Raw genomic sequence first — 18,909 nt, 5'->3', positions numbered from 1 at the left:
ATTCCAATACTCTTCACCTAAAGAAACCTATGGCCTAGACCGCAGAATATTAAGTTGCAAATGGATCTTATGGTCTTGTTTCCTTATTTTAGTTTCTGGTTAACTAAACTTCAGCACTCCCCAATTATTCGAGATGCCATGATGAATAATAATTGTGAAAAAGGGGAATACTATTTCCAAGGCACGTATGTTCACACACACGCACATTCACGCATGCACACATACACTCAATAGCCACACACACTTCATTCAAAGAATAATTATTAAAATGCTACTGAGTGAAAGCATGAGGTTGAGAAACACTTTATCCTTTCCCTTTATGATACGTTGATAGGAAGGTTATGATACGTATAAATTCAACACATGGAATCGTATCAGGTGAGCAGATAGGATGGCGAGAAGGAGAGACAGCCATTTCCCACAGGGAGAGTCAAGGAAGGCTTTGTGGACTGTGTCATTTGAGATGGGCCATAAAACATGGGTAGTGTTTATATTTGAAGACGTTTTGGGTGGAGGAAACAAAATCCACCCATTTAGCACTCACTGATTCATTCACGCGTTCACCCAACATTTATTAAGCAATGACGGTCGAGGAGGCATTGTGTTTGATCCCAGACTATGTCTTTGGGCTCAGGGGTATACTGATTTGGAAAACAGCCAGGCAATCCATTCATCTATCTCACAGAATATGTGGAAGGGGAAAAAACAGGGAAGGCGGTTCGGGTGCAAGTGTGGTAGTTTTTGCATCTCAGCTTGATCTTTCCTTGACAATGAGAAGGTCACAGAGATCCCCCGAGCAGACAACAGGTACCACTTGATGAACAATGTGACTTCAGTAAAAGTCACCAAGCAGCCCAAAGCAGCCCTGATGGGGAAAAGTCAACCAGATGCGACTCAGGATGGAAAAAGGAGAGAAGAACTATCAAACAAACACAAGTTAGGGTGACTTAGTATCTGCATCTGCAAAGCTTGACTCGGATACATCTCTTGCATTCCAGAACCAATCTTTCTTCTGAAACGCCTCTCCCTGAATGGTGTAAACCCTTTGCAAATGCAAACGTCTTAAGTCTCAGGGAGATCAGAAGGCCTAGGCAGGGGCAGGGAGGTCCAGAAAGGTAAAGGGACATGTCCAAGGTCATAAAGTGAGTCAGAGAGGCGTCAGCAAAGGCTCCATGAGTCATGGCTCCCAGCTCCTGCTCTGACCACTAGAAGAAGCTCCTCCCTAGCAACAGGGGAGGATTCGTCCTAGATGTGGCCAAATTGGCTCTCTCTCGACATCCTTGGCTCCCACTAACAGCAGGACTATGTGCTGTTACATTTTGTTCCAAAGCCCAGAATAAGTTCCAATGACTACTTTCTGACTAGGTGGAAAGTGGTAGCGATGAGGTGGTTTACCTACAATATTGTGCCATGACCGCCCAGTGCAGGTAGTAGGGCCAGAGATGGAAATGGACAGAGATGATTCCAACATGTCTGCAATGGGCACCATTCAGTGGGTACAGTCGAGGGAATTCGGCAAGTCAGGAAAAGGTGGTCAATGAAGACCATGGGTTGAGTGAGATGTTGAGAACATCTTCTCCTTCTTCAGAAAATACTTTTGCTCTGGGATAAAATATCAGGATGAGGAATGAGTATATTAGGATCAAGATGACCTGAAGAATGTGTTGATATTACCATGGGGTGCTCACTGTTGGCTGCAATATATATGCTTCCTACCATCTCCCCACCCCAGATGTTCCAACGCACCCTCTCTGGTGAAGAGGACAGTTTCCACTGGGATGTTGGAAAACCTTCTAAGTCAACTCTGATGCTTGCCCTGGATGGAAATCATTGGTTTAAAATACCAGATGTGTGGTATGGGCTTAAGTCTTAAATTTCCTTTTTCACAGTGACCCATCCTTATCCTTATTCTTCCTTTAAGTCTTAGACTCTTCTCCTATGAATCAGGTATGGCTCATTGAAATTACTGTTAAAACTGAATTTTAATATACTTTTTAATGCACAATATTAAAAACATACCTTGGTCATTAATGGTATAGAAATATAAGTACTCCTTGTACAAATCTGTAGGCATTCCACACAGCTCCAAGGTAAGGGTCTATTTACAAGCGTCTGGGAGAAATGAGTAATAATACCTTTTTCTTATGAAAATATCAATGTGGGAAAGCTAGTGTACTTAATAATTCTTTATAGGGGAGGGTGTACAAATCCAGGTTTGTACTTGTATGGGCAAAATATTGCATTTAAAATTTTAAATCCTATGTAAGTGAACTCGATACATACTCAAACATTCGAACAGTCAAAGCCATGAAAAGCTAAACTATATTGTTGAGGATGCAAGTGTAAGTGGTAAAAATATAAAGAAATGCAAATACCATTATCACAAATGTCAGGACAGTGTTGTCTGTACAGGGCGGGTGGGGTCTTAGGGGCTGGTGATGTTCAGCTTTTTTTTTTTTTAACCTAGGTGGTGGTTACACAGATGTTTGCTTTATTATATTGTTAAACTGTCCAAATATGTTTTATGCAGCTTTCTGTATGTATGGTATGATTCACAGTAAAAAGTTTTTAAACGTTGAACAGTACTAGAAGACTCTGTAATGAAAACCAGCTGTTTCTTGCTCCATTTACTCTCATCTTTAATTCCTACTCAACAGATGAAGCCCCTCCAGCTGTTTTTAATGGTATCAATCTTCCCATTTCCAAAGCAAATGCTTATGTCTACTTTTAATTAAAAAAAAAAAAAAAAAAACTTAGCCATTATATTTTCACCTTCCTCTATAGCTGACCAAGTATTCACTCTGGTCCTCTCTCGGCACACACAGGCGCGGGTGGCCCTTCTCCACCCTCCCGTCAGCTCCCAGAACATTTTGGTTGAATTAATTTTGGTTAAATTAATATTCAGTGCACATCTCCTTATAACCAGGCATATTTTGTTTATAGACGAGCCACCCAGTAGCTGAGGATCGCACTACATTCAGTTTGGTACATTTTTTATGCTCTCCTCATAGATCATCGCTGCTGTGTCTATTTAGTCCGTCTTTGCCTTTTGTTCTTGGTTCATGTAACTTATTTGGCTTCAATGATTTCCAAAGAAGAGCAGTAAAACTTCTTAATATATTATTCCGACAGTGGTCTATCAGTTTGAGGTGTGTGTGTGTGTGTGTTTCTCGGTACCTCCTTCCTGTTGCCTCCACCCACACACGCTATTGTTTAGGTCGACACCAGCTGTCTTCCTAAGACTTCCCCGTCATCCTGGGAATTGTCTTCATTTCTTCCCTGTTTCATAAATCCTACCTAGTCCTCTTTATGGATTACTGCCTCGGATTATGACGCCAGGAGCTTCCAGGAAAAAGATGTATGGCAGGTCAAATTTTTTTTTTTTGAGGGTTGGCAGCTCTGAAAATATCTCGATTCTACTCTTACACCTCCTGATGGTTTGGCTAGCATTATAATTACACTTTTGAATTTTTTTTTTCCTTCAGAATTCTGAGGATCTATGCTGTATTTTAGCTCCCAGTAGTCTAAGCCATGGTTTTTCTTTGCACAAGCCCTATGTTACTTTTTCTCTCAAAGCTTTTAGGGTGCCTGCTCTGCCCCCCGTGTCCTAACATTGCATGACGAGGCAGCTCGGTGCAGAGCTGGTTTCTTCAAATTAGACGCTGGGCCCAGGAGACGGCTTTTCATCTGGACCTCGTGTTCGTCAATTCCGCATCAAGCTTTCAAAACTCTCTGACTGCCTTTATTTCCCTTTGTATTAAATACATTGGGGTATTTGGGGGATGGGTAAAAAAGGTGAAGGGGTTAAGCAAAATACAAAAGCAAAAACAAAGAAAACCTCACGAACACAGAGAGTTTGGCGATTACCCAGAGGGAAGGGGTGTGGGGGAAGGTAGACAAGGGTGAAATTATTTTATGATTTTTCTCTTCTTTCCCTTGTTCTCTAACTCGTAGATGCGGGGTCAAACTTAAATTTTCCTTTCGTCCTCATTTTCTTCTCTTCGTCTTTGTATGTCCTGATTGGTCACGGACTTTTCAGTTTTCCCACCAGATTTGTAATCTCTCCCTTCCCGTGTCCGCTCACTGCTTCTGGGCATGGAGGTCTGTACGCTTTTAGGGTTCATCGTCTCATCAGCTCTTTTTAAAAAAATAAGTTTTATTGATTTTAGAGAGAGAAGAAGAGAGAGGAGAAAGAGATGGAAACACTGATTCGCTGCCTCCCGCACACCCCCTACTGTGCCCTGACTGGGAATCGAACTGGGACCTCTCGGTACCCGGGTTGATGCTCAACCACTGAGCCACACTGGCTGGACCTCATCAAATTGACGAAAAACTTTCAGTGGTCTTTCTGTTGATTTCGTTGTCCTTAATTTATCTTGACGCAATTGGCTCTTCAAACAGCTACCATTTATATACAAGATAAATGCCCCTTTCCAAAATAAATGCCCACATTTGTGGGTCTGTGCTCATTCTGGTTTTACTGAGCATGCTCTTTTCCAATGCATCTGTAGATTGCAGCTCTTGTTTGTTGTAGCAGATACGAGTCTTTTAGCTGCAGATGACAGAAAATCAAGGCAAGCCAGTATAAGAGGGAATTACTGTTTTATAACAACAAAAAGCCCATAGAGAGCTCCTGGTGTTCAGGTACGACTGGACCCAGGACACAGAAGCTTACTGGCACCCAGAATCTCAGCACCGAATGGCTTTCTCTCTCCTGTGCCGGCTTCATTCTCAAGCTATCCCTGGGACTCCAACAGCTCCAAGCTCACATCCCTACAAAACCAGGTGCAGATGGCCATGGATCCTGCTTCTTTAGTACTGATAATAAATGCCCTGTGATCCATTCAGCGATGGGGTTTTCTGATTGATTTTTGCCTATAGTCATGTACTCCATCCTGAACACTGGAGTGGACTTACTTCTACCTGAATCATACAGATGAACGTCAAAGGGGATGGATGCCTACCTCACTATAACAGCACTGTTATTACAGGGAGAAAGAGCTGACATTGAGGTGGCCCTCACTTCTGTAACCACTTGGGTTGCTAAAATATTGAAACACTCCCATATTGGTTGATAAAGAGCCCCTTCTGCCAGTTCCCTGAAACCTCCGTGCTCATCCTGGTCCGACTGGCCATGCCTCGGGTCACACGAACTCTACAGGATCTATCAATTACAGGGTTAATGACTAGCACAGCAGAGGGGGCTGGGAGCGACTCCAATGCCAAGGTCAGTGTTCATCCGGCTTAGCTAGTAACTGCCTTGTTGGCTGTTTTATCATCATATATGAGTGACGTCTGAGAGAAGACGTTTCATCCTTAGGAAAATGGAACTTTTAGTGATGGTTTTAGGATTTTGTTTGATAGCCAATGTCAGAAAACCCCATTATCAGTGGCTTAAACAATACAGAGGCTTCTTTCTTGGGCATGCAGACACCCTGGGGCCGGCTTGGTGGCTCCTCAGTTATTGGAGACCCTAGCTTCTTCTACAGTGTTCTGCCATTTTCCATAGCTGCCTACCAGTTTTTGACCCAAGCTACTGCTCAAGCCCCAGCCATCACTTTGCAGCCCACAGACAATTAAGATGAAAAAGGAAGAAGTTCAGACCCTTGGCTATAAGGATGTCTCCTAGACACTGGCACGGCTCCTAGAAGTTGCGCACGCAACTTCCCTCGTGTGTCCTGTTGGTCAGTACTTCATCCTGCACCTCGTTTCAAGGGAGTATGTGATTGCAGTTATTACTTCAGGGGACTGTGTGCTGTAGGAATATGTTATTATTATAGAAGGTAAGACATAAAGGGAAAAACAACACACAAAAAACCCAAGCATGCGTAGAGAACTAGAAACCTCAACCACTGCCAATGGTTTCGTAGCCTTTGACTTATCCTTGGAAAGGGCCTTAGGAAGGAAGATAATTCTTCAAGAGAAGTTTGATGGGAGATTGAAAACTTAGCAGCAAAGAGGAAGAAAGAAAGAGAGAGAGGAAGGAAGGAAGGAAGGAAGGAAGGAAGGAAGGAAGGAAGGAAGGAAGGAAGGAAATTAGAAAATAAAGAAAGGGTTCCTAACCCTTAACCCTTAACCCTTATTTTATACCCCAAACTGGTGATGCGGGATCATCTAGAAGCCATGACTTTTATTCTGAAGGAAGAAGGACTCTCTCTTCTAAACCCTATTTTCCATACCTCCATCCAATGTGGGTGTTTTTCTTTCTGCTTGATCTCAACCACATATGGCACATGAAATACAAGCAGGGATTGTGTATGTTCAAAACACCCACTCCTCTGGCTAATACTTGTCTCTCTCTTCTCTTAACTCTTAAAACACTTACACTTTATATGAAGCAATACAATTAATTCATTGAACAAATATATATTGGAACCTGTTACATGTAGAACATTCTTCTAGAAGCTGGGCGACATCAGTGAAGATGACGGATACACTTTGAAAGTGCAGAAAAACTAAAATTGGGTAAGAAAATGAAAGTGTGTGTTACACTTTGGTCATTGTTAGGTGACAACAAAGAGTAAGGTATGGGTGGTGGAAGTGCCCGGAGTGGGGACTTGCAATTTTAAAATAAGGTGTCTCGCTGAGAAGACGTTACTTAAATAAAGGAGGCAAGAGAACAAACCATGGAGAAAGCTGGGAGAAGAACATCCCAGGTCAAGGAGAAAGACGTTCAGAGGTGTCGAGGTGGCGCTTGTCATCCCGTGAGTAGCACTGAGGTCTGTACCTGCAGGGCTCTGCTGGGTGAGCGATTGGGCAGGAGGTCCGAGACCCCGTCAGAGCTCAATGGGCTTTTCAAGACTTTGCCTTAAACCTGGAGTGAAATCTGAAGCAACTGAAAGGTTGGAGCATGATCAGTTTTAAGTTTTAGAAACATCGTACGGGTGAGTTTGAGCTCGGATCTTAATGGTGTATGAGTTGAAGCAGGGAGAAGAAACTGGAATCCACCACGAGAATTTAAGAAAATATTACATAGATAGTATGAGAGAGTAGATAGTGCCAACGGTATGCAACACAGACAGCCTGGCCACGGGTGTGAAGGGAAGGGAGGGATCTAGCATGTTGGGCGGATATTTGAAGGAGGGGATGGTGATTTGGCAGAGATGGTAAGAGGCTCCTGGAGAAATTGCAGTAGTTCGGGCTATCAGACGCCCAGAGGGAGGTACTGAGCAGCTGTCTGAGCAGCGATGGAACATCCTGCGCCCAAACAGAGCTTATTCTTGCAGTATTATTTGTGCTAGGGGCTGAAATCACCAAGAGATTGCATATAAGTAAAACAAAACAAAATAGGCCCTGGCCAGTTTGGCTCAGCGGTTAGAGCGTCGGCCTGCGGTCCGGAGAGACCCGGGTTCGGTTCCCGCTAAGGGCACGTACTTCGGTTGCAGTTTGTCCCAGGCCCTGGTTGGTCGTGCGGGTGGCAGCCACTCGATGTGTCCCTTCACGTCGATGTTTCTCACTCTCTCTCCCTTCCTCTCTCTCCCTCCCACTCTATCTGTACAAAAAATGGAAAAATATCCTCGGGTGAGGATTAAAAAAACAAAAACAAAAAAACAAACAAAACAAAATAGAAGACCCATGATTTGGGAGGGTCATAGTCAGTGTTTGGAGGTTGAGGAGAATAAAAAACAAAAAAAAGGGAGTAGCAAAGGAGACTGAGCATGAGCAGCCAATGAAGTAAAACAAAACAAAACAAAACAGAAAAGTAGAATATTCTGGAAGCCAGGCAAAGAACATGTTTCCAGGATGAGGGAGTGATTGACTGTGTCACATGCCTGGCGACAAATCAAGTAAGACAAGAACTAATCACGGATCATGGATCATGGATACAATATTAAGGCTCTGGGATAGTAACAAGAGAACTTTTGGTGGCGTGTGGTTGGAATGAGTGTAAAATATTATGGAGAGATAAGAGTTAAACACAAAGATTTCCTGAGATTTCACTCTATAAGAGAACGGTTTGCTTTTCTGAGATGCAAGAAATAACAGTGGTTTGAATTATGATCTAACTGAAAGAGAAAAATCGATGTTCTCGGAGCAAGAGAAAATATTTGGCCGAAGCGATGACCCTGTGGCTCCTTCCGGTAGGAACTTGGAAAGGTCACCTACAGTCATGAGGAGGCAGAGTAGTTGGCTACGGAAGTGCTAGGTTGGCGAGTGGCCTGGAGAAGGTTGAGTAAGTGCTCTTCATGTCTTACCTTTATCAGCTTCTCATTAAGTCGTTGATACTAGGTTCCTTGGTGAAGACTGTCAATTTCTCCAGGCCCAAAAGTGTTCTATGTGTCTTTTTGACACCTGTCCAGTTATTTAACTTTGAGAAATAACAAGGTAAATGGGCACTTGACTACTACCAGGGAATACTTATCTCTTAAAAAAAAAAAGCCAGAGAGTTCCTATTTAATCTTAAGTGTGATACTCACCCACAAGACATATCCTTAAAGTAGATTTTACCAGAAGCTTACTAAAGAAGTGATAAAAGCAATTAAATTTTTTGAAGTTCCACTCTTCTTGGTTGAAATCTGTGTGTGTATTTTCATTTTACTGTAAAAAAATGTAATATCATGGACAAATAAATAAAACCTGTGTGTCGTAGCACAAATCACATCTAAGTAAATAAGTAACACTGTTTACACCCAGGTACAGGAAAACAATAATCTATTAGGGGCTCAGGTTCTCATCACAGCCTCCCAGGTAACAGCTCTCTGGCCCATGTGACAATCATTTCCCACGGTCTTCACGGTTTTATCACCTACGTCTGTAACATTTAGCAACAGAGTCCAGTTTCCGCTGTCTTGCAGCTGCATATGCATGGAGTCACACTACACTCCTCCTTTGTGTGTCTTGTATTCAGTGTTGTGGTTGAAAACCTTAACATCTGCAAAATCCGGGTGAAGGCTATTTGGGAAAGAAATGAAACGGCAACATTTCTGAAAGTCTGAAATTAAAAATGAACATCAGCCTGGCCGGTGTGGCTCAGTGGATTGAGCATCGTCCTGGGTTCAATTCCCAGTCAGGGCACATACCCGGGTTTTGAGCTCGATCCCCAGTGGGGGTTGTGCAGGAGGCAGCCGATCAGTGTTTCTCTCTCACATCGATGTTTCTATCTTTCCCTTCCTCTCTCTCTAAAAAAAATACAATAAAAACATGTTAGAAAATGAAAACTAAAAATAAGTGATAATAATATAATCAATACATTGAAAGAAAACATAGTTTTAAATGTGCAGTCTGTGTACTAACTGAGCAGTCCACCCCTGGCACACATGAAGTGCACTTATACATGGTCTACTGCTGAACTCTCGAACACTTTTGCATTTGCGTACATGTCTATCTCTGTGCAAAGACCACATTGTTTTAATTACTATGTAACTACAATAAGGTTCCATATCAGGAAGACAATGTTCTCCCACCTCATCCTTTATTGGATTTCTTGTCTATTTACAATTGCTTGCACTTTCTTGTGAATTCTAAAATCTGTTTGTCTGCCAAAGGGGAAAACGTTGTTAAGTGAAACTGCATTAAATCTAGAGCTCAGTGTGAGGAGTTGAAATCGTTTCCATAGTAAGGCTTCACCCCATTTATTTACGTAGGTTTTTTAAAAAAAATTTCTCCATAATGTTTTATGTGTTGTTTTTTTTTTCTCCTTCTTAAAGATAGTGTGTACTTATCTTAGATTTATTTCTTAGTACTTCCAGTTTTGGATGTAATTATAATGCTTCAACAGTGTATATATTAAATGTATACATGAATGTATGTTATACTATACATTCAGAAAAATAAATGAGTGCATTCATTAGCTTTTATTATGCATCATTAGTACTAATTATGCATCAGTAGACTGGTACACAAACTAAATACACTCATGAGACCAGCACTCAAATGCAAAACCAGGATGTTATCAGTTTATGATTATTTCTTGGATGTTTGAATATAACATGACTTCTGCAGTTGTTCACAGCCGTGTTCTACGTGGGTTTATCAGTTAGGTTTATTTATTGTGATGTTCATATCCACTCTGTTCTTTTTGATATCACTGCCCTCCTGATCCAGCAGTCACCAAGGGACATAGGCAATGACCTACTACTATAAGTATGATCTGCCCATTTCTTTTTTAATTATGCTTATTCTAGCTTCATGTATTTAAAAACTATATCATGTAGTCCATGTATGTTTAGAATGGTGATGTTTTTCTTGTGAACTGAATCTTTTTTGTTTGTTGAATCCTCATGTGAGGATATTTTTCCATTGACTTTTAGAGAGAGTGGAAGGAAGGAGGGAGAGAGAGAGACAGAGAAACATTGATGTGAGAGAGACATATGGACCAGTTGCCTCCCCCATGACCCCAACAAAGGCTGGAGTTCAAACTTGCAACCAGGCATGTGCCCTTGACTGGGAATCAAACCCGCAACCCTTCGGTCTGTGGGCCATTAACCGCTAAGCCAAACTGGCCAGGGCTGAATTGAATCTTTTATCATTATAAAGTGACTTTCACACACAAAATATTTCTAGCACCAAGTCTATTTTGTCTATACCTGCTTTCAGTAAGAGATTTGATCTTAATAATGTAGACTATTATTCCTAGACATGGAAGCATGTGTTTAAATAGCTCATCTTTTTAAAAAAAGAAATTTTTTTTTAATCCTCAACCGAGAACATTTTTCCTTTTTATTTATTTTTTGTTCAGATAGAGAGGGAGAGAGAGAGAGAGAGAGAAACATCGACGTGAAAGGGACACATCAAGTGGCTGCCACCCGCATGACCAACCAGGGTCAGGGACAAACTGCAACCGAGGTACATGCCCTTAGCGGGAACCGAACCCGGGTCTCTCTGGACCGCAGGCTGACGCTCTAACCGCTGAGCCAAACCGGCCAGGGCTGAAATGTTTTTATATATGGTGTGAACTATGGATACAGTTTTGTTATTTTCCAAGGAAAACCGATTGGTTTGTGCTGTTTATTGCTAATTCTCCCTTTTCCCCGTAATTCATCTTGTCGTGTAAGAAGACTGCATACATGAGTGGGTTTGTTTCTCTCTTCCATCAGTTCCATTGCCGGGACACATGTCAGCGTATAGCAGTGCTAACAAGATATGAGGGTGTGATCGTGCCAACGTGAATGGGAGAGCTGAAGCCAACGCAGCTATAAATGAAACACGGACACAGTCAGTACTCAGCATTTACCTATACTGGCCGACCTGGTGTCTACCTCCGGCAACCACAAGGGGGCAGGGAAGGGTGCCGATTGGGTCAGATGTCAAGTCCCAAAACCTTCCCAAAGTAAAAAGTCACTTCGTTTTCACTTCAATATAAGGAGTGCAAAGGGCTATAACACAGTGGTTGCAGTATGAAGCAGGAATAAATTGCAGAAAAAGGTATATAATGACAGGCTTATTTGCACGTTGCTAACCAGTATCAATGTAAAGTCAAGATGTACTTTTTCTATCTTATACAGACTTTTATACTCTTAACATTTAAATATTTTATCCATCTCATTTTTAACTATCAAAAAGTATACTCTTTGTGCCCTTAAGCAATTGTCCATATATATGGAATCTATATATATGTAATCAATCCCCGCCCACCCCCTACCCCATGACTATTTCTCCCCATTCTGCAATGATGGGAAGGAAATGGAGTTGGAGGTGAGGAGTAAGATTTTATTATCTCAAGTTTTAAATATCTTTAAACATTTTATAAATTCGCATCCTGGTATATCTTACATCTAAATGTGTATTAACTCTTCAGCCTTTCTGTTTCCCCGCCTCCAACAGAATCCCCAGTTCAGGAAGTCCTATGTTTTAGTCAAGTCAAATTAATATTGCACACTCTCAAAGATCTAAAACTGAACGCCAATTATAACAATGTATTATTTTTACTTCTTAGCTACGGGAAAAGAGGTAGTGACAGAAACTTGGAAATCGTTTTTTTTCTTTTTTCTTTTTTCTGTGCATTGAAACCAAATAAGTAAAATGGAATATGATTATTTCAGCCATAAAATTAGCCATGCAGCTCCTGAATGCTTGAACCATGAAATGAAACACACAGTTGCTTGAAAGGAGGCTAAACTACTGTACTGATTCTATCAACCTCAAAACACAGTTCTGATAAATCATTGTCATGTTCATGCTGTGAATTCCCAAAGCTGTTTCTCCACCGGCATTCTACAGAAAACACCTATAGTCCTCGCTGGGTTGCTCAGTTGGTTAGAGCGTTGCCCTGATACACCAAGGTTGCGGGTCCATCCCTGGGCAGGCCACATACAAGAATCACCAATGAATGTGTCAATAAGCGGCACAACAAATTGATGTTTCTCTCTCTCTTTCTCTCTCTCTCTGTCTCCCTCCCTACCTCTTTCTCTCTGTCCCTTCCTCTCTCTCTCAAAAACTCAATCAATAATCACACAACTTTATCTTATGAAAACACCTACAAATGCATAGATATTTTAACTTGCACATGAAGTTCAATTCCCCCTGCCTTTTCACCCATATATTTGCTGGAAACTCTGCTCTGGAGCTAACACTGTAGGAGGAAAACATTAACCTTAAGGATCAGATCAAAGCCTTCATCAAGCGATCAAGCCAATGGCCTGGCATTTTCTCCCCACGTAAGTGCGAGCATTTTGGGTCCCTGGTTTTCTTCACTGGATTTATTTCCTTGGTCTTCTTTTCCCCCTTGTTTCTTTTCAGTCGGAACACACACTGACATTGTTCCAAGACTTTCCCCTTCTCTTCTTATGTTCTTAGAATGTGCAGCTCATGATGCAGGAGCGAAAATACCGCCCGAAAGGCCTGATTGCCAGACTATCCTTCAAATGACACTTTCAAACACCCTGAAACTCTCCGTTTCTCAGCGTGTGCCCCGATTCTTTATCAAACCGCTCCTCTTCTTTGGTGATTCTCAACACGGATAGTGTGGAACTGAAAACGTCGCTACTTTTCAGAAACTCGCGTGTATTTTTCCTAAAATGCATTATGCACTGTGCCTACATGTGGGTATTTTGTTTTCGGTTTCATCTTTTCACATATAGGTTTGCATGGAAGAAAGAAAGAAAGAAAGAAAGAAAGAAAGAAAGAAAGAAAGAAAGAAAGAAAGAAAGAAAGAAAGAAAGAAGCTGGTTTTAACTCGGCCCGTTGCCTAATTTATTTTACTACTGCCTTATTTTATTTTACACCCAAACACCGGTTTGTTTTCATGGCTAAGATAAAGAAACTGGACAAGCAGTTCCCTTCTGTAAGAATTCGGTCTCGTTTATGTGACACCACCCAGATTCCCTCACCCCTTCCTTACCACCAACACAACACCCGCCTAAACTGAGCTAAAATATTTATTGGGTTATGAGAGTAAGGATTCCTTTTTCTAAAATTTCACATAAAATAACGGTGCAGTATTGGTCGTGACCAGCAGAGTCTAAGGCTCCTTTGTAACCACTAAATGTAGGAAAAACCACAAATTACTGTTGGATAGGGGTTGGCCTTGGGTTCTGGCTTCAATGACCCCCTTCCCCTAAATTCAAATACCCTGCATCTGTGTAAATAAACATCGCTAGGTGTATGGTAAGGGAATATTTAGAACAAATATGTTTCATACAAAATTAGCAGCAAAGAAAAACTTTAGACTTGTAATTACATGAAAAAAAAAAATTTTTAGCCATTAGTGTAATTAAGATGTTTCTTCCTTTTCCCTTAAACAGGTAGAATATGATCCATCATTCTCTTGCATGGATACTTTCATTGATTGAGTTCCCAAAGCAATGTTTTTTTTTCTTCTTCCTCCCATGAAGATACTTTTATTCTAGCAAGAAACCAAAGTCTAGCATTAAATGTTTATTGGTTATAAACGCTAAATTTAGAGTAGTGTTTCTGCCAGGGGGGATCTAGGAAGCCAATCGATAAGCTCCTTACTTAGGGAATATTAGCCAGAAGTCTCATCGTTAATTCACAAATAGAAAAGAAATGAACCCAGACCAGATAGAAAGTGGAGAGGGGGTCTATAGCTGGCAGCCCCATTTTCTCTTTCTCGGTGGTTCTTGCTCTCTTCCCAGCTTCTGATGTCAAAGCTACCTTTGGGAAGTAACCCTGAAAACCCTAGCTTGGGGGTCAGTGAGCCGGTCTCAGTGTGTCTCCCGCTAGGTGGTCAGGGGTGCCTTCCGCCCTGTCATCATCTGAGCACGTAAAACCCCTCAATGTTTTGGAAGTAAAAAAAAAAAAAAAAAAAGTAACTTCAGTTTAACTGGATTTTGGACATTATCCCCAGATAACTCAGAAACCTACGGTCTCCAGCTTTATCCTCTCTTAACGGAAGGGCTGAGAAGGCAATTCTTTCTATTATCTACCTGCTATTAGTCTCACAATGTGAAACATCTATTTTCATCCCGCTGAGCCTCTTGCTTCTCTTGACCAACCCTCCCGGTTTGCCCAGGTCTGCCCTGGAGTGAACCTGGAGTCTTACATCACAGCGACCTCCCCAGGTCCGAGCAGATCGGCTTCGTTGCCCACCGCGTACACGACTCGGGCGCTGTCCCTTCAGTCTCGCCTGCGAATTTTCTCCCCCATCTAAATCTTCACGGGGACAGAAGCCAGCGCAACCCCTGACCCTTCAGGTCCCCCGTCTTCAACCCTCAGTCTCTCGCCTTCCGTGGTTCTTCAGTTGTGTGTTGCACGATGAAGCTTTTCACTCGAGGCCCTGTCCCCTTGCTTGAGGATTATTCTGGCCAAATTCTCCTTCTTTCCTGAAGTCGGTGCTCTGGGACGGAGTCCAGGAGGGGACAGGGAGCTCGGCTCTGGGAAGCCCTGGGCGAGACTGGCACTGCACGGGGGACTGGGCTCATTTACAGTTCATGCCCTGGGAGGTTGGTATTCTCACACCCATTTTATAGAAATCAATTCAGTTCAGACAGGGTCATAATGTGACCATGAAAACGCACATGCAGACCTAGCTGGCTGCTTCCGCTGCGCCACACGCACCGCGCAGGAAACTGTTTGATGCTCTTGTCTCTCGCCGCTCTTCCCGAGTGCCAAGGAGGACGGGCCTTCTAGACCACTCTGCGTGCTCAGCGGCTCATGCTGGCCACGGCGGGGCACAGAGGGCTTTAAAGAAGAGGAAGTCACACCAAATGTGTCTTCTACCCAAACTCACCGGAGTTGTATGCCACAGATCGATGTTCTGATATTCACAAGTGTGTTTATTATGTCTCGTACTTTTAGAGTTAAAAATCAGGCAATAAATGTCCCATATCCATCTATCTATCTATCTATCTATCTATCTATCTATCTATCTATCTATCATCTATCTATCTATCTATCATATGTTAGATATAGATATAATATCTATAATGTTTTATATGCATAATGTATGCTATATATATGTTATACATACTATATGTTTTATATTACATATATATATATTTGATAGCTATCACTTCGACTTCTTTCTGGTTTTCTTATTTTCCCTTTTAAAAGTTCTTGAGTTCTCCACTACCCAGCACAGTGGCTACCGGGCAAGCGGTTAGTCCAAAGTGAGGCAGTGGAGTGGATAAGTGTGAAATACACTCCAGATTTTGAAGACATGATAAAAAGAAAAAGGAAAGAATAGATTATAGCTCATTAGTAAAGTTTTATATTGATTTCATGTTTAAATGAAAATATTTTATTTTTTTTTATCCTCACCCAAAGACAGTCTTCCACTTTTTTTATTCAAATAGAGCGGGAGGGAGAGAGAGGAAGAGAGAGAGAGAGAAACATCGATGTGAAAGGGACACATCGAGTGGCTGCCACCCGCACGACCCAACCAGGGCCGGGGACAAACTGCAACCGAGGTACATGCCCTTAGCGGGAACCGAACCCGGGTCTCTCTGGACCGCAGGCCGACGCTCTAACCTCTGAGCCAAACTGGCCAGGGCAAATGAAAATATTTTAAATATATTGGGTTAAATAAAACACTATTAAAATGAATCTTGCCTGTTTCTTTTTTACTTTCTTAAAACATTTGGCTACCAGACCATTTCAAATTACATATACGGCTTGCGTTATATACCTGTTGGACAAAATTTCTCTAGATAATTTCTAGACATCAATGTATTAATTTTCCTTTGAGATAATCCCATATTTTGATATAGTCCTATAGAATTTTCCTCAATAAAACTATGTCTTTAAATATTACACATTAGATATTTAAATTAATAAAGGTCATATGTCCCTACCCACGATAAATAATTTTTATTTCTGATAAAATAATTCTATGTAAAAAGAGAATCATGTGGCTCACAGGAACATAAGTGTTTCATGAAATTCCAGGGTGTTTTTGAGCCATGAATCACGATAGTCAAAGAAATACATTTGCTACGTCTCTCCATACTTCTTTCTATGTGTTTACTAGGAGACTTACCTTGAGCCAAACTGACAGCCAAGAAAACACAGAGCAAAGTGTAATGCTCACAGTTACGAGGAAAACCCAAAACACTTCTTTGGGGCGGGGGGCGGTGCGTATTGCACAGTTCAACTCATTATAAAATTCCTTGTAGGTCTGGGACCTGTCCCGTGCAGACCGACAAGGTCACAGGTCTGTGAAACGCCCCCTCCTCAAGGAGCGGCAGTGGCCTGCTTTCCAAAGGCTCCTCCCGCAGCCAGATGCCACCCTCTGGCGTGAAGATTTAGAAAGTATGAGCAAACGTATCGATTATTTCTAAATGATACGGCTTCCCACACTTCCACTTCCAAATCCTAGCCACCCGTCTGATTTAAGTCCAGAGGAAAGGAAGGGAGGGTGTGTGTGTGTGTGTGTGTGTGTGTGTGTGTGTGTGCTTTGTGTGCATGTGATTCTGAGGACTGAGCTAGAGTATCACTTAGATATCAAAAGTGACCGAGTCCCCTTTGGCCGTGGACAAGCCCCCTCTCCCCCCGCAGTCTGGGATTTCCCGCCCTGGGAACCCAGCAGAGCATCTCTCTGACTTAGCAGCTGATATGATCTGGGATTCCAGGCAGAGAGCCCGCTTCTGCGGCAAGTCTCTCCTTCTTCATCATTCCCATCTCTTATTTAGGAGCCCCCGAGAAAAATAAGGTTCCCTGCTTTAAAAATACAACAAGACCACTTAGCCTCACAGGTGTGAACTCGAGTCACTAGAGAAACCATGGCTGTTGGAGTCTTAACTCTCAGACCCTTCGAAATGCTCCTTGCCAGCAGAGAGCCAGAGCAGGCGCTGGGGGAGGCACGCAGTGCCAGTCCCTACCGCCGCCTCTCAGCCGGGTGGCATTTGCCACTATCTGTGGGGAGGTGATTGCGGCGCCCGGGCTCTTTGATCTCAGACCCTTCATCTCCGAACAGGAGAAAAGCGTTTGTGTTTGCTTTTCTCTCGCTGGGCACCTAAAAAATTACCCTCGGGTTAGTCATAAAATCATTGATGATGCTCGCTCCCCGAGGATCAAAGAGTCTGAGAGTAGTTCAACAGAGAGACGTACTAATCGTAGCAACACATGGATCTCTTCCAGGAGGTGGCTGCCAGAGCGGTCAAGGTCATAGTCAACTGGTCACGCAGTTTCTGATTCAAGTGTTGAGGGGCTGCTGTCCCCCAGGCCGGCAGCCTGTCTCACAGGCGTCATAATAAGTGCAGACATTTACTGAGCATCTACTGTGTGACAGTCACTCCTCAGGGCCTTTTGCAGGCATTCTTTGACTCAATCCTCCTTCTAGGTCTGTGGGGGAAACACTGTGATGATCTTAGAAGTGAGCCAAAGGTCAGCGTCCCATCACTGGGGGAAGGAGGACGAAGCAGAAAGGGTTGCGTGGCTTCTGCACTGTCTGTGCCTCCGGATCGCTGGGCCAGCTTGTGAAACCACGCGTCTCTGGGGCAGCCGCAGACGTTCTGATTGGTGTCTGGTCACCTGATACGTATTTAGAAGGATGCATCTCCTGTAGAGAGAACATCAGGACAACGGATGCAGCGCCCGCCGGGCTCGGAGGCCGGTTTCCGGGCCGCTGCCGGAGCGGCCGTGTTCTCGAATCCGAGTCCCCTTTCGGCAAGCTTCACGGCGAACGTGGGGGCCTCCTGCTTCTGGCAACGTGGTCGGCAGTTGACTGGCTGGTACGTTTCTTCCTCTTGGCAGAAATCCGAACTCGCATTGTTTACCGGCCTCCCCGTGGGAGAGATTAGTTATTTATTTCTACGCCTTGGCTTCGGTGATTCTGCTGATAGGACTCGTGCCAGAGAATGAGCGTGGACTTTCATTCTCAAATTAGAGGCTTGGTCTGCTCTTACACAAATGATACTCTAGCTCGGCCCTCAAACTCCACAGAAAGTCTTTTCAACAATTTATATCCACCTGATTCCAGCCCTCACTTCCTTTTCCAGTCTGAAGAAAGGATAAAATTCTTAAAGCACCCGGGAGGGGAGGGAAGATTAGACAGAGGGGGCCAGGCAGAAGGAGGGGGCGAAGCTGGTCACTCTGGCCTCCCTCCAGCTTCCTCTGCTGTCTGTTCTTCGAGATTTCGAAGCATAGTGGGTTTAGATTAATGTATTCTTGGCGTTGTTTCCTGTCTCAAAGCGAGGGAAGGGATGTCAGCGGTGTCTGATATCAAATAATTTAACCAGAAGGGTAGGTGAGCGAAAGCAAAGAAAGGTCCCGGCTCATTTTTCAACAGGTTGAAATGAAGAAAGGGAAAAAGCTGCGGATATCATTCATTTTGATCCGAGGCGTGTTGACCAAACACCTACTAAGCACTTCTAATTGTTCTTGCGATGTTGTGGGCTGGGAATGAATGGGCGTTGAATGGATTTACCACGGACGGCATTGTGCTGCCCACACATGGGAAGGAAGGCTGGGGCCTGTCTTGGAGGATTTTAATCGGTTGTGGGAGGGAGGCGCAGTGTCTGTGCAAACAGCTCCAACCGAAGGCACAACAGGACGACCGTCACGGAGGCAGAG

Source organism: Molossus molossus, unplaced genomic scaffold (assembly GCF_014108415.1).
Source record: "Molossus molossus isolate mMolMol1 unplaced genomic scaffold, mMolMol1.p scaffold_m16_p_19, whole genome shotgun sequence".
Lineage (NCBI taxonomy): Eukaryota > Metazoa > Chordata > Mammalia > Chiroptera > Molossidae > Molossus > Molossus molossus.
This window is presented reverse-complemented; position numbering follows the sequence as displayed.